This window comes from Corvus kubaryi, unplaced genomic scaffold (assembly GCF_017639235.1).
Source record: "Corvus kubaryi isolate FWS band 111438036 unplaced genomic scaffold, C.kubaryi_AGA036_p1.0 split1-37296, whole genome shotgun sequence".
Taxonomy (NCBI): Eukaryota; Metazoa; Chordata; class Aves; order Passeriformes; family Corvidae; genus Corvus; species Corvus kubaryi.
In genome coordinates, this window is record NW_024582075.1 from 5447026 (window position 1) to 5465278 (window position 18253).

The 18253-nt window shown below is 42.8% G+C and overlaps 1 long non-coding RNA gene across 1 annotated transcript; it reads left to right on the forward strand.

Annotated features, from left to right (window-relative positions):
• Nucleotides 1-1484: 1484 nt before the first annotated feature.
• LOC121657363 lies at nt 1485-17270 on the forward strand. Its single transcript, XR_006013583.1, has 2 exons — nt 1485-1541; nt 17057-17270. It is a non-coding gene; the product is annotated as an uncharacterized LOC121657363 (long non-coding RNA).
• The last annotated feature ends 983 nt before the right edge of the window (nt 17271-18253 follow it).

Here is an 18253-nt window from a genome sequence, read left to right on the forward strand (position 1 = left end):
AATCAATAACACGTCTGGAAGAACCACAATAGACTGGTTTTAAGCTACAAAAGAAGGAAATAATACTTCGGGACAAACCTGCCAAATTTTTTTCTCTTTTCTTTTATCACAGTAGTCCTGAGCCTGGCCATCCGGACGTCAGAGACCTAAAGCCAGTCAACCCTGTGAATATCAAGAGCCAGAAAGAAGTATCAGACATGTGGTTTGATATACATAAGGCCTGACTGATGATGATTAATTTTTAGTTGCTAAGCATTTGCCTAGTCTTTGAACACAAGTAAAAACAGTCTGGATGTTTTGAGGTTTGCCTGCTCCCATCACAGCAATCCTCAGACGCCTAACAAAAACAGCTGCAGCACCACCAAAAGGCACTGCTGTTTATGTCCTCACAATGATCCTTATGCTTTAATACACTAGGGACGCAGGACAAACACTACCGCAGGGAACATCTGAGGAGCAAACCATTCTCTCACAAATAATGTCTTTTACAAGCTTGCGTTAGCTGCCCATATAAATCTATTTTACAGTGTTATGCATGCTAATATTCAAATCCTTCACAGACCTAAGAGAATGTAAATACTATTGTGAGAACAATTTAACCTTGCAGATGGCTTTCAAAAACTCTGGTTTTAGCAGATCAGGTAACCTGGCCACGAAGTCTAACTGTACCATTTTCTGATTAACTAGACTGTACCCATATCTCAGCCTTGCACATTAAACCACCTGATTTATTAGGACTAGCTTTTTCTGACTGTGCTTTCAGCAACTAGAAAAGATCAAAATTTACTTTATGACTGACAGGAGGCTGCTGATGTCTGGTGACTTTTCACTCTCACCACTGTTGGTCATCTTGGCACGGACCCCACCACTATCATCATAGCACAGCCTTCAGCAAACACTCCAGGCCCTGCTGTGCCCTTGTCCCTCTGAGATGCTTCCCTATGATCTGGGAACTCTTACAACATTATGGTCAAAATCCTGTTTATGGGAAGGAGGAATCATAACTTATGTACAAGTAAAGTTAGAAATGTATTGCTAAGATAATGGAAATCTTAGACGTCTAATTCATGAATCTTTAATTGTCTGTTGGATGTGAGGGCAATCTGGCTGTGAGATCTGATATGCCATTGATTGCACAGGTTGATTTGACTGGTCTGGCTGGCTTAGGTGGGTGTCCCCTTTCTTCCTCAGCATTCCATGTGTGTTCCTACTGGAGCTGTGTGCTTTTTTAATGAGGACAGCCTCCCCAACAGACATGGTATTGTTCACTGGTCAAGGGTGTGTGGGTGTGTGGTAGCTGTGCTCCCCTGCTGGAAGCTCTAAGTAAGCTCAAGGTCCATTTGTAGAAGACTGTAGGGTAGTCAAACATCCAGTACTAAAGACATAACCAAATGAGAAGCTCGATGCAGCAGTCTGCCAGCGAGTTTGTTTTTTTTTTTAAATAAATTTCTTAGGGCAACAAAGCTGGGGAAGGGTCTAGAGAGCAAGTCATATGAGAAGTGGGTGAGGGATCTGGGGTTGTTCGGCCTGGAGAAAAGTAGGTTCAGAGGGAGCTTATCCCTCTCTGCAACTACAAGAAAGGAGGTTGTAGCCTGGTGGTTGGTCTCTTCTCCCAGGCTTACAGTGACTGGACAAGAGGAAATGGCCTCAAGCTGAGTCAAGGGAGGTTGAGGCTGGACAACAGGAAGGATTTCTTCACTAAAAGGGTAGTCAAGCACCGAACAGACTGCCCAGTGAAAGTGTTCAAGAAATGATTGGACATGGGACTTAGTGCCACGGTCTAGTTGACATGGTGGTGTTTAGTCAAAGGTTGGACTTGATGATCTTAGAACTCTTTTCTAATCTTAATGTTTCTATGATTCTGTGATCTAGATCTAATTATTACATGAATTAACAGTATTTCAGTCAAATCACTTCTATAAGGAGAAGTCTTGGTATTAATAAAATTAAAATTGAAACACCCCCATTATGTAGTTTTTATACCCTTTTTCCTAGTGCTCATCTTCCCACTGCTCCCCTGCATCTTTAAGTCAACAGATTTTGGGCCCCTAGGGAGGGCAGGGTCAGAAGTGGTCACCCTCATGAATCCTTCAGGAGGAAAAGATACTGATGTCACTGGTTTCCTCTTTCTCTCTCCAGGAGCCACGTGAAGCCACTGGTACATATCTGCTAACATGATTTTTTTACATCTTCCTTTTTCTTCAGTGGTCTGTAGCAGCATGCTGCATCCAAATATACTGTATATGTTGCTGTCTACACATGGCAGGCGTCCTTTATTTCTTCTCTTTGTTATCTTTAAAATGAGTTCTGGCCAGCTCTGGGTCTGCATTTCTTTACCTGATCGCAGGGGAGTGGTTTATAGCTGCAGAGACTCTCTCCAGTGCCAAGCCTGTTCCCCACCTCGTATCACCCCATGCCTGTACTCCTCTGCACCATATTGTGCATCTCCACTTTGCAAGGCCTCTGCTGTTGCACCAGACCTGAGTTTCTCTGCCTTATATCGTTGTGTCAGAGGTGTAATTATCCTATTCTGCATAGAATGACTGCTTGTTACTATTATCTGTAAAAAAATGTTATTGTACTACATGCAAGTAAAACGGATTGATCACCAGCACCTGCTCAATTAGAGAAATTGCTTTCACAGTAAGACAAGAAAAAGAAAGCTGCTGGTCAACAAAAAGTTCAGACAGAACAAGACTGACAAGCTTCAGACCCAAGGTCTTGCAAATTCAATACAAAGTGTGACAGGTCTGAGTCTCTGTTAGCTGCTCTGAGCCACTGTGGAAAAGGGGAAAGATACCATTATTGCCATTTCTACCCTAAAGAAGCCAACTACCAAGAGCTTTAGGAGCATGCTTCTCCTGAAACTCTTGGTAGGAAGAAGGAGGTGTCAGTCCTCAAAGGTGGAATCAGGATTAAAAAAAAAGAGACCTTTTGCTTGGTTTCCAAGAAGCAGAGGTAGAATAGGACTCTCTGGACACACCAGGCCTGGATGAATGAAAAGAAACAGAATCCGCGGTGACAGGATGGATGATCACAAGTATAAAACCCCTATTGCGAATGGCCATACAGCACTGTCCCTTTAAAAAAAACAACAAGGAAGCACATCCTGTTAAATTCTAATAAAACCAAAATTGAATATCCAAAATGTATATTAATTGACATCTGAGCCAAAAACTTTCTGTGTGATTCCAAATGAAGTTATATGAAGCTCATGAAATAAGAGACGTTGTCTCTTTCACCTTAAGTCACACTCAGTAAAGTTCTAGGAAAATACCCCTTTTCAGATGACTTTTAATTTTTTTAAGTTAAGTTTTTAACTCCTGTGAGTCTGATGAATGCAAAGTTACAGGGCAGCTCCTATCATGTACCTATAAATGAATGAATTAAAATATCCAATGGCTCAATGACTACACTTTCATTTGTATGTTCAACAATAAAGTACAAAATGCTTTTGTGCTAGAAAATGTAGAAAAATAGAAAAGTCTTTTGTGTTAAAATCAAATATGATTATATGAGAATAATGTCAATGGTGTCAAGCTGATTAATTATGTGTATTCATTGGCTCTTCACTAATTTCTGGGAAATTAGTGTTATCTAACCAACTATTGTTTCTCTTCAAACCCCGCAGAAAACCCGAAGCACAGATTTATTTTCTAGACAAATTTAGCTGAGATTATAACATAAAATCTGTTGTTCTTTGTTTCCTGGAAATTTCTTGGTAGGGTCAAATGCAGGCATATATATTTTTCATATTGAATTTAAGTAGTGATTACATATAATGTTCTGCACAGTTGTTCCACTTTCTCATTCCTTTAATTGAAAATAGGAAAAAAGAACAAACAAAAAACAACTCTCTCGAAACAGAGTGTGTTCTTCTTTCCTTCCAGAAAGGAAACTTCTGCAAACTTTTGGCACTCTCTCCTATAATATTCTCATAGATAAGCTTATGAAATGTGGATTAGGTGATTGGACAGTGAGGTGGATCAAGAACTACCTAAATGGCAGAACTCAGAGGTCATAATCAGCAGAACAGAATCCAGTTGGAGGCCTGTAGTCAGTGGTGTTCCCCAAGGATCAATGCTGCGTCCAGTCTTATTCCACTGGTTTATCAGTGACATCTGCTTATCACACCTGTTTTCCTTTCATGACAAGGTAAACCACCCAGCTGATCAAGGGAAGCCAGCTGATGTAATGTTTTTTGGATTTCCGTAGAGCTTTAGATGCTGTCTCTCATAGCATCCTTCTGGACAAAATACGCAGCACACAGCTGGATGAACACATCATGGGATGGGTGAGCAACTGGCTCATGGATGAGTCATGAAGGGTTACAGTGAATGAGGTGACATCAGACTGGGGACCTGTCACCAGTGGGGTTCTGCAGGCTCCACCTTAGGCCCTGTGCTCTTCAACATCTTCATAAATGACTTGGGCACAGGACTGGAAGGGATACTAAGCAAATCTGCAGACAACACAAAACTGGACGGAGCTGTTGATTCCCTTGGGAGGCCCTGCAAGAGAGACCTTAGCAAATTAGAGGGCTGGGCAATCAGCAACCATATGAAGTTCAACAAGGGAAAGTTCTGGATTCTGCACCTGGGATGGGGCAACCCTGGATGCATGGACAGGCTGGGGAATGACAGGCTGGAAAGCAGAGACAGAGAAAAGGACCTTGGGGTCCTGGTCGATGGTGAGTTGAATATGGGTCAGCAGTGCCCTGGCAGCCAGGAGGGCCACCCGTGTCCTGGGGGGCATCAGGGACAGCATCACCAGCTGAGCAAGGGAGGGGATTGTCCCACCCTGCTCTGCACTGGGGCAGCTTCACCTTGAGTGCTGGGGGCAGCTTTGGGTGCCACAATATGAAAAAGACGTTGAGCTGTTAGAGAGTGTCCAAAGGAGGGCATGAGGATGGTGAAGGGCCTTGAGGGGAAGCCTTGTGAGGAGTGGTGGCTGAGATCCCATGGTCTGTTCAGCCTGGAGGAGACTGAGGGGAGACTTCATCATAGTCTACAACTTCCTCATGAGGGGAAGAAGAGGAGAAGACACTGATCTCTGTGCTGACCAGTGACAGGACCCGAGGGAATGGCCTGATGCTGCGTCAGGGGAGGTTTGGGATGAATATTAGGAAAAGGTTCTTCATCCAGAGGGTGGTTGGGCACTGGAACAGGGTCCCCAGGGAAGTGGTCACAGCACCAAGCCTGTCAGGGTTCAAGAAATGTTTGGACAATACTCCGAGGCACATGGTGTGACTCTTGGGGGTGGTGCTGTGCAAGGTCAGGAGCTGGACTCAGTGATCCTTGTGGGTCCCTTCCAACACAGCATATTCTGTGATTCTGTCACCTGGATGAAGTTTGCTGACAATACCGAACTGGGGGAGTGGCTGATACACCTGAAGGCTGTGCTGACATTCAGCAGGACCTTCACAGGCTCCAGATTTGGGTGGAGAGAATCCCAACGAGGTTCAACAAGGGCAAGTGTAGGGTGCTGCACCTGGGGAGGAATAACCCAAGTACCAGCACAGGTCAGAGGCTGACCTACGGGAGAGCAGCCCTGCAGAGAAGGACCAGGGAGCCTTTGAGGATGACAAATTCATCTAACATGAAGAGCACAGTTTTTCCACGTAAGGAACGGTGATCACAGAATGTTAAGGGGTTGCTCTGTCCCTATCCAATACTCTAGCCTTATCCTAGAAGGTTACCAAATTTGTCAGGCACGATTTCCCCTTTGTAAAGGCATGTTGGTTGTTATCAATCACCTCTTTGTATTCCATGTAGCATAGTTTCCAGGAGAATCTGTTCCATGATCTTGTCTGGCACTGAAGTGAGACTGACTAGTCTTTAGTTCCCTGTGTCTTTTTTCCCCTTTTACAAAATGTATGTTATATTTCCTTTTTTTCCAGTCATCAGGGATTTCACCTGACTGCCATGATTTTTCAAAAATTATGGACAGTGGCTTAGCAACTTCAGCTGCAAGCTCCATCAGGACCTATGGATGAATCTTGTTGGGTCCCACGGACTTGTGCACTTTCCAGTTCCTTAGGTGGTCTGGAATGTGATCCTCTCCTGTGGTGGACTCAGGGTCTTCATTCTGCCGGTTCCTGAATTTTCTGTTCTGAAGTTGGGAGGCATGGTTGGAGAACATCATCAGAGAACAGATCTTGGACTTCAGGCACAAAAACTTTGCCTTTTTCAGAGAACTTTTAGGTGGGATCTCGTAGGAGGTACCTCTGAAGGGTGAAGAAGTCCAGAAAAGCTTGTTGGCCTTTAGGGACAGCACTCTACGAGTACAAGTATGGTGCATCCTCATGAAAACAAGGAGACATATCAGGAGGCCAGCTTGGCGAAGCAAGTAATCGTGACATATCTTCAATAAAAAAATGCAAATACAGGTGGGAGACAAGGGCAGGATACAGAGAAGAAATAAATAAACACTGCCAAGGCATGTAGAGGCGTAGTAAAGGAAGCCAAAATTCCACTGGTTTGCGAGAAGTGTCACGGGCAGTGGATGCTTTTACTACTACATTAGTCAAAAAAGGCTGACCATTACAGGATGGGGTGGGTGATTCAGTGACAGCAGACATGGATAAGGCTGGTCCTCACCACCCTGCTTGTTGTCACCAACAATGTCTGCCAGGCTTCTGTACTCAGTGAAGGAGGAAAGGAGCTACCAGCCTAGTTTGATGGTCACATCAGGGATCATGCAGGAGCACTCAGCACTCACACATATCCTGGGACCTGGTCCTGCTGCACCCCAGGGTGCTGAGGGAGGTGGCTGATATCCTTGTACAGCCAGTTTCTATCAGCTTTCCAAGGCTGTAGTCACCAGGGAGAACCCCAACAACTGGAGAAAGGGAAATGTCTCACCTGCCTTCGAAAAAGGGCAAAAGCCACATTGAGGAACCATATGCCTGTTGGATGGCCATCAGCCTGGGGTAAAATCAAGGAGGGAGTAATCCTGGAGCCCACATCTGGGCACCTGAGAGAGAAGACAGTGACAGGGAGCAGTTTGCAAGAATTTACCAAGGGTATTTGTTGCTGCTGGAGAAAGATTCTCTTCAGTAAAACTCTAAATCCTAAGAATTTACATTGTGCAGAAATAGATGAGGCATTAAACTGAAGCAAACACACATCGAGCTACATGATGTTTACTTCAGCTCTGTTTTTTTCAGAGGCTGGGTTGTTGGAAAATGTGAGCCAGTGCCAAATTATTGTAACTCCCAAGACTAGATGGAAGACCACCTGACTTTTTGTTATTCAACAGAAAAAATTATTTTACTTCTGCTGCATTTTATCCTTTTGTGTGGCGGCTGTATTACGTGGGATACTGAAATATGTACATAATGAACAAATTCTTAGGGATCATAATATGCAGAATGTCTCTTTTACTTCTTTCTATCCATCAAGTTTTCCTGAATACAATAAATGATCATTCTATGGAATAGTCAATATGTACCATCCTAGTAGCTGCACTAGCCACTCTAATTTCTATGTAGTTTCAGAAAACAAAATGCAAACTGCTCTCCCATGTTTCTCTTATTGCATGACAGCTCAAAATATATGATTCAATAAAACACATTTGTTTGTTAAGGTAGAGGAAGATCCAAAAGGAAAGACCTGTAAAAATACTTTAGGTTCCTGAATATGGGTTCCTCCTTTAGTGTTCACTGAGTCTTCAAGATGATTGACTGGAAATACAGAGCCTGATTTTCAGCCAGTGAGAGTCCGAGCAGCTCCATTAAGGACCAATCTATGATGCCAGGTGGCCTCTGAGTGTCAGGCTCAGTATAAATGCAGCACTGAGAACCTTTGAAAGGGAAATTCAGTCTAGCCATGAAATTTATGTCTTTTTATGAGCTGATATGCGACATGAGAGAGGGACTCCCCCACGATTAAGAACAGAAATAAAATTTAATCACACTTCTCAAATAGTTAGCTAATAAATAAAAAAAACCCTCACTGAAAATTATGTTACTCTGAAGCAGAAGAATAGTATGGAAGCATAAATTGTGCATTCAGTAATTCTACAGAGCTTCCCTAATGCAGAAGAAACAACTAATCTGTCAAGCCCTGTCTTTCAAATATAAAACCAATGAATTTCTCAAGTATTGGCCAAAGCATCTGTAGAAGCAATGTTAGAATGAATGAAGAAACAGTTCTGCCTGGTGTCCCAAGACAGAAAGGAGGGAACTATACAAAGGAAAAGTTCCATTCAGTTTCATTAAGAACAATGGACTAATTATTTTTTCCAGAACAAAATCAACAACTTGTTTATTTGATCCTTCTTTATTATGCTGTTCCCAGTACTCGTCACAAACCTTACAAATGCAGTTTTACTCTGCCCTTACTATTGCAGCTGCAGAGATGTTCATAGCAGATGCAAGTCTCATTGCAGCTTCCTCTTATGGAACTTCTAGTGGGAAATAAGGCCTTTAGTTTGATGTGTTATTGTCTAGGAACAGTATTCCCCAGTTTAGTGCCCCCACAAAACCCACGAACTACTCACTCCCCCCTCCCTCTCCCTGTTGCAGTGTGCTCAAGAAGGGGACTTGGGGCACAAAAGGCAAATACCACAGGTTGAGATAAGAACAATTTACTGGAAACAGCAATGAGATAAGTAAATGAACAAAACCAGCAACAATATTAATGACAGAAGGTACAAAAGGGAGAGTGATTCACATGTAAAATGCTCACCTACAACCCTGACTAGAAGAGAGCCCTTCTCCCTGGAAGAGACTCCCTTTCCCCACTCTTGGCAATGACTTGAATTTATATAGAGTAACTTCTGAGTTCTGGCCATGCCCCTCCTGGTGTCCTGAGTTGCAGTGTATTCTACTACCATCCTCATGAACTGTTGAAATCAGGTGGGGCAGTGTTTCCTTGCCTCCTCCTCCCAGACTATCTTGCTGTTAATGGCCCATCATTGTCCTGCCACATGACTCAGAGATAACTCCCTCCGGACCATCTTCTGTTAATGAGCCTAATCAACACTTGGCCTCATGACTCATCATCCCATTGTGAGATGCTCCAGCCAGAGGGAGGAATCAAGCATTCCATCCTGGATATAATCTGAGATTCTGAACACCAGAGACAGCCTTTCCACTGGATTTCCAGAGGACAGGAGCTACATAGCCATCTCTGGACCTTCTGAGGAAGAGCAGACCCTTTCTACAGGATCACTGCTTCAACAGAACCACATCCACCACTTCAGGAGGACTGCAGCCACCCTGACTAACAAGGTGTCAGGTTGTACCCTGACTCTGTCAGTTTAACCCAGTGTTCTCTGCCTTTTTTTTTCCCTTTTATTTCCTTATTAAATTGTTATTCTGACTTGGTGCCTCCCACTAGTTTGTTTTCAAACTAGTACACCTGGCTACTACAAAAATTAACCCTGTCCTGGCTGGAACCAGGACAGATGTGAAATAAGTTAGTATCTTTTTATATTCTTCCTTCCTTTCTTGTCCTCCAGTTACTGAATTCCCAGTTTCTTCATCTAAAATCTGTCCAGCCACAGTCTGGGGCCTTTGAAATGGCTTAGAGAACAGGTATATGACCTGAAGCTAGATCTTGACATGGTAAAAATAGCTGCAGCCATTATGATTATGAAAGAACAACTCATTACCTGAAAGAGCAACCTGACAGAACAACTACTTGTGGAGGCCACTCTATTACAAGAGACAGGCTGACCTCAGTTTTGTCTCCCTACACTGTCCTTGATATCTCTTCTTGAGGTAAAATTAAACTTCCAAATTTTCAAGTAGAAATATCACAAGCCCTTTAAGAAAATACTTCGGGGGCAGGAGTCTCAGGGCTAGTATAATAAGCTGTTTCACATCCTCCACATTGAAACCGCCTCTCTGAAACTTTTTATACCTCAGTTGAAGATCTGTTAAGCAGAAAGCTATGAAAAAACCTCTCTTTTGGCTGTGCAAGCAAGCACCGGATGGAGATTGGACAGTCACAACAAAAAGAATTGCTGCTAAGTGAAACATATAATTTCAGAAGCTTAAATCAGGAAAAAAAGGGAAGAAAGCAGGCCCAGAAACACTGATTAGTCTTGCATTTACAAGCTAATCTACACCCCTTGCGAAATAGATATTGTCTTAGCAGGCACACTTTCAGTGCAAAAGTACATACTATGTAACCAGTCTCAAAAAACCCCTCAAGACTATCTTTAATCAGGTACATCTGAGCATGATTTAAAGGAATGAGTTATCAACAAAGTGGGTGGTTGCATGTGGGAAGTGAATGAAATTATTCGGTAGTGAGGAGTTAAGGAATACTGGTGGGTGTTGCTATTTTTGTCTAAGGCACACTGAGTTGCTGTCAGTATTAATACAGCCTTCAGCTAATCGGTTGCTTAGACTTTAACCATTACAGGGCATTAGAAAAGGTATCTTCTCAGATAGTTCAATTAAGTTGCCTAGAAAATGAACTACAATCTGGCTTTTCTGATCAACTCCTTCAGTGTACAAAGTTGTTTTATAACATAAATATTCTTTATGAATCTTCTCCATGGAGAAAGAAATGGGTCCATATCAGCAATAAAATAAAGTTGTAGTATACACAAAATCTTGTATTTCTGCTGTATTTTACTGCCAAAAGTATAGGGAAGTGTAAACTCCAGCTTCATTTTGTGATGTAAAACACAATTGCCCACTTTTTCTTTTGTAGTTTGACTGTGTCAAAATAACCTGGCTTTCTCAGTTAACTCTGAACTGTTCAGCTGAGGAGTGAAAGATGCAAATGAGGCTTCCTCTGCAGATCAGCCTTCCTTATAATCTGGTACTTTTTTTAAAAAAAAATCCATTTTGTAGTTATATAGATGAAGTAAAATCAGCAACCATTTCAAAACCACTGCCCATTATTTCAGTTCAGCCAGTTCCAGTGTGATTCAAGATTCCTAAACATACATGGTGGGACTTAAGTTTCACAACAGCAGAACATACTTTGAGGTCAGTGTTTGAGGAGTATCACCACTCATAGCAAGAGATCAGCAGGAGTAGCTGAGAGGTCCATGACATTTTCCAGTCAGAAACTAGCTTGGATATTTTACATTTCTGCACTAAAGAACAACACACATACGTGACCTCTAATCTTGCAGGATTGGGATGTCTGTAGTTGCTGCAAGTACAGCTATAAACTCATTGTCTAGCACTTACACTTTTCAGGAGGTAATGTTTTACCTAAATTTCGTGGGAAAAAAATGCAATTTAAAAGCAAAAAATAGAGTGAAGCATTTTCTATAACATCAATTTTTGAGAATAAAATTAGAAATCAGTGCTGATACTGTGGGAGTTACATAACTTGTCCTGGGTATGTATGGGAGTTTCTTTTCCTTTCCCTCAGCCCAGAAGGTGTTTCTGCCTGTATCTGCCTTGAAAGCTGTAGGGTTGGGGCACATCAAAACTTGTGTGGCTCTGGAGTCACAGTGTAGAAGTTCTTTCTCAAATGACACTGCCAGAGCAGAAAGAGTACTTTTGGCTGGTACTTACCCGGTTGTCCAGACATCCATTTCCCTCTCACTTCGCAGGGCAACAGGATAAAACTGCTCTTCCCCTAGACACTGAAGCACTCACTGAGAATCTGTGGTGGGTGCCTCAGCTATTTTTCTGCAACTCTGTTTGGAGGACTGAGAAAGAGAAGCCTATTTGATTTGCATAAATTAACTGCCTTTTACAAAGGTTTAGTTGTGGGGTTTGTTCTCCCTGTTGTTTCTACTAGAAAAAAACCCCCAACAAATTACAGTGGTTTAACACTGGAAGTGTGTGAATGAGTGTGACTTACCAGGCACCAAGATTCTCAAGCAGACAATCCACTTTGCCTGCTCTGTCTTTCTGTCATGGTGTACTATTTAAAGCATCATACTTGCATATCAAAAGAGCCTGTGAGTCACGACAGAACTTCTGAATCACAAAAAGCCTTGCTTGTGCCATGGATGAGAAAATAGTTTCACTGTGAATGCTACCAGGCAGCAGATAATTGAATACCTGTGTGTATGTGAGTAGATGACCAAAGCAGAACTTCTATACTCCCAAGAAGAAGCCTACTACTTGATAGTTGTGAGGGTAACGGGGTGGACCTGTAAATACTGATAATACCTGGTTTAAATACAGATGGCATGTCCTGCATTCTCCAATTCATGAAGGGACATGAGAAAGCCACTTAAGAGACTGATGACATACTCTGCTCCTGCATACAGACTATTTAGGTTGGGAAAATTGGAGCCTGGAAGAGCGGGTAAAAAAAATGACAGCTTCCTGGAAGTGAAGGGAGACTGGAGATTGGTGAGCTGAGTGAAGATGAGTGCCAGGGGATGTCCAGCATCCTTAGCCAGCAACGCACAAGAGAGGTAACTGCCAGAGGTGACAGAACAGGAGCCTGCATGGCATTCTGCCTGACAACACTGGGTCAGCAGTGACCTCCCTACTGCAGACTGAGGTTGACAGTTTGGGAGCCTAATTCTGGGGCAAGTCAGGTTGTAAGTGCATGGCTCAATTCCCAGATCCTTCATGAGCTGTCATTCAATATGCCTCATCTGGGAAACCTTGACAAGTTTCTTCATATTTTTTAATTTAATGATTTTTAAAGAATTTCAGAGCAAAGTCTTACTAATGTGTGCCAGCTGATGCACACAGATGTTTTGGAGTAGAGATACCATGGCTCTTTTCCACAAGCATTGAAAGAAATCTTGAAAGAAAAAAAGCACAGAAAGTATCTACCTCAATTATTTTGAATGTTTTTTTCTCTTAAATAAGATTCTTCTGCTATAGTGGAGTGATAAAATTCTAAAAAGATATACTGAAAGTTTTAAAAGCTTCACACTGAATATTAAGCCAATCTATTTTGTCAGAAGTAACACAAGATTGGGTACCATAGAGAGCCTACTCTTGACCACCCCACTAACTCATATGAGAATGCAGACAGACCTCTAGCTGTACTATCCATATGAAAGTATATTATGGTGTATTTCCATTAGGATTGTGAAGATACTGATGCTTGGCTCTACATTCTTCTTACCAGCCACTTGAAAAAAAGTACAAATTTTCATTGGTACAGTTTGAAAAAGACACAGATAGGAAGAGTAGCAAATAATAGAATGCACTTCTCTGGTCTGGGCATCTTGACTGCTCTGTCTCAAGCAAATTGTGCATATACAGGCAACAACAAGTATAAAGTGTATGCTCATGAGTGACTAATGTAGGTTGCATTTATTCTGCAGCTAACTGAGCCATAGGATTGACCATGACCTGTAATCAAGGCAATCTGACTTGTCAGTGTAACAGTACAAGCAAAATGGCAAATATGCTGGTTTCAGCTGTATAAATAGGGACATTACATAACCCCTGCATTTGGCTTTACCGTGATTGTTTCTAGCATATGAGATTCAGTTCTCAATGTCCATGACAGACACTGAAATCAGACAAAACCAGAAAAAGACATAAGGAACCTTTAAGCTGGGAAAATAGGCTGTATCTTGAAGGACAAAAACCACAACCCATTTAGCTGGTCAAGCAGGGAGTGAAGGGGTCTGCTTGACCTCAGTGAAAGCACAACTTTCATAAAGAGTTTTCCCACTCAATATAAAAATATGAGAATTCAATGTGAACAAATTCAAATTATAAATAAAGTGTCTTTCTTTTTTTGCCAGGAAAGATAGTTATCAATGAAAATAGTTTTGCACAACTTATTGAAGACCATAATGAATTTTCTACTACTGTCAAATTATTAATCCAGATCATCCAAGAGATGTTTGAGTAAATATACACAACCTCAGGTATTGCCAGTGGTGCATATAATGTAGATCATCAGACTATAGGATCACAGCTGTCTCTTGTTTATATAAAATTTAGCTGCATATAGGAGCGAAGGGAACAGCCATGGAACACATTACAGCTTAACAGCCTTGAGTTTAGTGTCTCGGTTTAAAATTTGAAAGAAAAAGGACATCTCTTCATATCACTAATGTGAAAAATTGAAAAGCACATTTAAAAATTTTGGAAAATTTACTGGGAGTTTTAAGGATGTCTGGAGAAAACTTTGTGTAAACCGTAGCAATCCTTGAATACTGCAAGACAACAAAGCATGTCTGAGAACAAAACTGAATGTGATAGTATTCATACATTCACTTGGGTTGAGGCAGCTGCATGAGATTCTACAAGGGCAAGTGCTGGGTCCTGCCCCTGGGTCACAACAGTCCCCACAGTCCCCACAAGAGTGCTACAGGCTGGGTGAGAGCAGCTGGAAAATTGACAGCAGGAAAGGACCTAGGGGTGCTGGTTGACAGTGGCTGAACATGAGACAGTGTATGCCCAGGTGGCCAGAAAGGCAGTGGCATCCTCAATCAGTGTGGCCAGCAGGACCAGGGCAGTGACTGAACTGCTGTGCTCAGCACTGGTGAAGCTACACCTTGAGTCCTGTCTTCAGTTCTGACCCCTTACTACAAGAAAGACATTGAGGTGTTGGATCAAGTCCAGAGAAGGGAAATGGAGCTGGGGAGGGGCCTGGAGCACAAGTTTCATGAGGAGTGGCTGAGGCAGCTGGGGGTGTGTAGTCTAGAGACACTCAAGGAAGACCTTTTTTGTTCTCTACAACTCCCTGAAAGGAGGGTGTAGCAACGTGGGGCTGGGTTCTTCTCCCAGGCAACCAGTGACAACACAAGAGGACAGAGCATCCAGCTGCACCATGGCAGGTTCAGGCTGGACATCAAGAAGAATTTCTTCATGAAAAGGGTTGTTAAGCAACTGAACGGACTGCCCAGAGAGATGGTGGAGTCACCATCCCTGGAGGTGTTCAAGAAACAACTGGATGCGGCACTTAGTGCTGTGGTCTTGTTGACAAGGTGGTGATCAGTCAAAGGTTGGACTCAATGATCTTAGAGGTATTTTCCAGCGCGAAAGATTCTCTGTGTGTGATATGCAGGAGAAAGGCTCCAGCATAAACAGGAGTCACATAAAAATAGAACTGAAAAAGCACTGTTAGTTACAATCTAGTCAATAAATTGAGGTGAAGAAGTAAAGAATGCCAAGCATGATGAAACAATATTCTTGGACAACACTTGGCTAAAAAGGACAAGTGATCCAATACTTCTTAACTCTCATTCATGGCCTGGGCAACATGTCTTTGTGTCTTGGTGTTCTGCTTTGTGGTAGTATGTTGTCAATGTATGTGTTCATAACGCTCCAGTCAGTAAAGTTTGTCCACAGCTTTTGCAGATGCATTTCCAGCAGAACAATTTTGCCTCCACAGTGCTGCTGTGAGAAGCACTGTGATGGTTTTGTGAATTCTGTCAGGATTCTCTACCAGAGGTGTCAACAACAGCATTGGGTATGTGACTAGGTATGCATTCTTCATGTCAACTTGAGATTCAAGAGAAAAAGCACACTGTAAAATACACCGTTATTACCTTTGGGAAAAAAAAAAAAGAAAAGATGGGTTCTTCAGAAGAAGGCAGATACTTAGAATCACAGAATGGTTTGGAGTTTTTTGGCATTTAAACTCATCTAGACCAAGTCCTCTACCACGGGTAGGGACACCTTCCACTAATCAAGAGTTCCAGGTTACTCAAAACCCCATCCAACCTGGCCTTGAATACCTCCAGAGATGGAGCATCCACAGCTTCTCTGGGAATCTGTTCCACTGTCTCACCAAAATTACAGTACAGAATTTCTTTTTTATGGCCTATTTCAATTAACTGTCAGTTTAAAATTGCTACCCCTTGGGCTGTCACTAAAGGCCCTGGAAAAAGTCCTTCTTATAAGAAATAATTATATGAGATAGATGTAAGAAAAATATACATTGAAAAGCCATAATAAAATCCCAACTGGAGTCTTTTTTTCTCCAGGCTAAACACTCTCAACTCTCTGTCTGTCTTCACAGGAGAGGTGCTTCAGCCCCCTCATCTTCTTGACTGCCTTGCTTTTACAAGTCCTTGTCTTTTCTGTGCTGGGAACCCAAGAGCTGGACACAGCAGGTGAGGTCTTGCAAGAGCAGAGCAGAGGGACAGAATCCTCTCCCTCACCCTGCTGGCTGCACTGCTTTTAATGCAGCCCAGTATACAACTGGCTTTTGGGGCTGAAAGGGCATGCAGCAGATTCATATCTAACTGTTCAGCTACCAATATGCCCAAGTCCTGCAGGGCTGCTCTCAATTCACAGCCTCTGCTGATGCTGTTGACTGCTCAAATCCAGGTGCAACTGGGTATTGTTGAATTTCATGAGGTTCACCTTGTCTCAGTCCTCAAGCCTGTCAAGGTCCCTCTGAATGGCAATGCACCCCACCAGCTGCACCACTCTTCTCAGTGTCATCTGCAAGCTTGCTGAGAATGCCCTCAATCCACTGTTCATGTCATTAATAAAAACACAACCTTACCAGTGCCAATACAGATCCCTGAGGGACACCACTGGTTTCAGATCTCCTTTGGATACTGAGGCATTAACAACAAATCCTCGGATGCAGTCATCCAGCCAGTTTCTTATCCACCTAGTAGTCCCTCACTGAAGCATATCTCTCTAATTTATCAACAAGAATATTGTGTGGGACAGTGCCTTCAATGGCTTAAGGCTTCCACCTTACTTACTGGCATGATTTGAAGTGTTGTTCTGCTGGGGGGTAGGAAGGGCCTGCAGAGGGATCTGGACAGGCTGAGACCAGTGGCATGAGGTCCAACAAGGCCAAGGTCCCACACTTTGGTCACAACAACCCCATGCAGCCCTACAGGCTGGAGACAGAGTGGCTGGACATTGGCGCAGGGAAAAGCACCTGTCAGTGCTGGTTGACAGCTGCTGAACATGAACCAGAGTGTGCCCAGGTGGCCAAGAAGGCTGGTGGCATCCTGGCTTGTATCAGTATGGTGAATGGAACTAGGGAAGTGATTTCCTCTGGTACTTGACACTGATGAGGCTGCACCTCAAATCCTGTGTTCAGTTCTGAGCCACTCAATTCAGGAAGGACTTTGAGGTGCTGGAACAGGTCCAGAGAAGGGCAACGGAGTGGGTGAAAGTTATGGAGCACAAGGAGCAGCTTAGGGAGCTGGGGGTGTTTAGTCGGGATGAAAGCAGGCTCAGGGGAGACCTTATCACTCTGTACAACTGCCTGAAAGTAGGGCGAATCCAGCTGGGGATCGGCCTCTTCTCCCAGGCAACCAGCGACAGGACCAGAAGACACAGTCTTAAGCTGTACCAGGGGAAGTTTAGATTGGACATTAGGAAGCATTCCTGCACAGAAAGGATGATTGGGCATTGGAGTGAACTGCCCAGGGAGGTGGTAGAGTCACCATTCCTGGAAGTGTTCAAGGAAAGACTGGATGTGGCTCTCAGTGCCATGGTCTGTTTGTCATGGTGCTGTTCGGTCACAGGTTGGACTCTGATCTCAGAGATCTTTTCCAATGTAACTGATTCAGTGATTCTGTGATAGAAAGTTTGATTTGATGCTATCTGTTTTGGTTTTAGAGTTGCATACCCAAGTTGTGTTTACCAGCAACTGAGTTGATGCTAGCTGATGGCCATCCATATGCACCATGTGTCCATACCTGTGTCCGTACCTAAAGTGGCCATACCTAGGACCACATACCTTACGTGTCCATGTGCCTACACCTAATATATGATTCCTACATGAATATGTCTACAGATGATATGTGAAAACAGATTTCTGTAGAAATATCCCACATTGCCTAATCTTTACTAAGAGAAAACTGTGCAAGTGTAAAAAGAAAATTACTGAAGGACCTTGCAAACAGATAGCAGAAAGAGAAATTTTTTTTGTGGCTTCCTGCATGCAGTCCTCAAGAGTTCCCTTCAACCAGAGGAAAACCATGGCAAGCACACAACTGGTGCTCACAAGCAGACACTGCTTTTGTCAAAATGTAGGCACAAGACAAACCAAAAAACCAAACACCACCCAGGAAATTTGATTGTGCAGCTCTATCTGCTCAAATTGCCAACATAAACACATTTATTGGGTGCTAAATATGGCACATACTTGTAGTACTTTCAGCTTATCTCACTGAGTGCTTAAGAGTCAGCAAGGCAGATGAAACAGTAATTTTATGAGAAAGACTTACACTATCAAAAATCTTCTGAAAAGATAACCAAAATGTAGACAAAAACAAGGATTAAGGAAATGAATACAGAGAAGATTAAGGCCTGTCCACATCTGTCATTTTGCAGCTATAGGCAATTACGTTTTTTTCACGTCTGTGTGGTCTCTACAGATAGTACTGACCAGTAGCCATAATGCTTCTAGCCAGGGTGACAGCA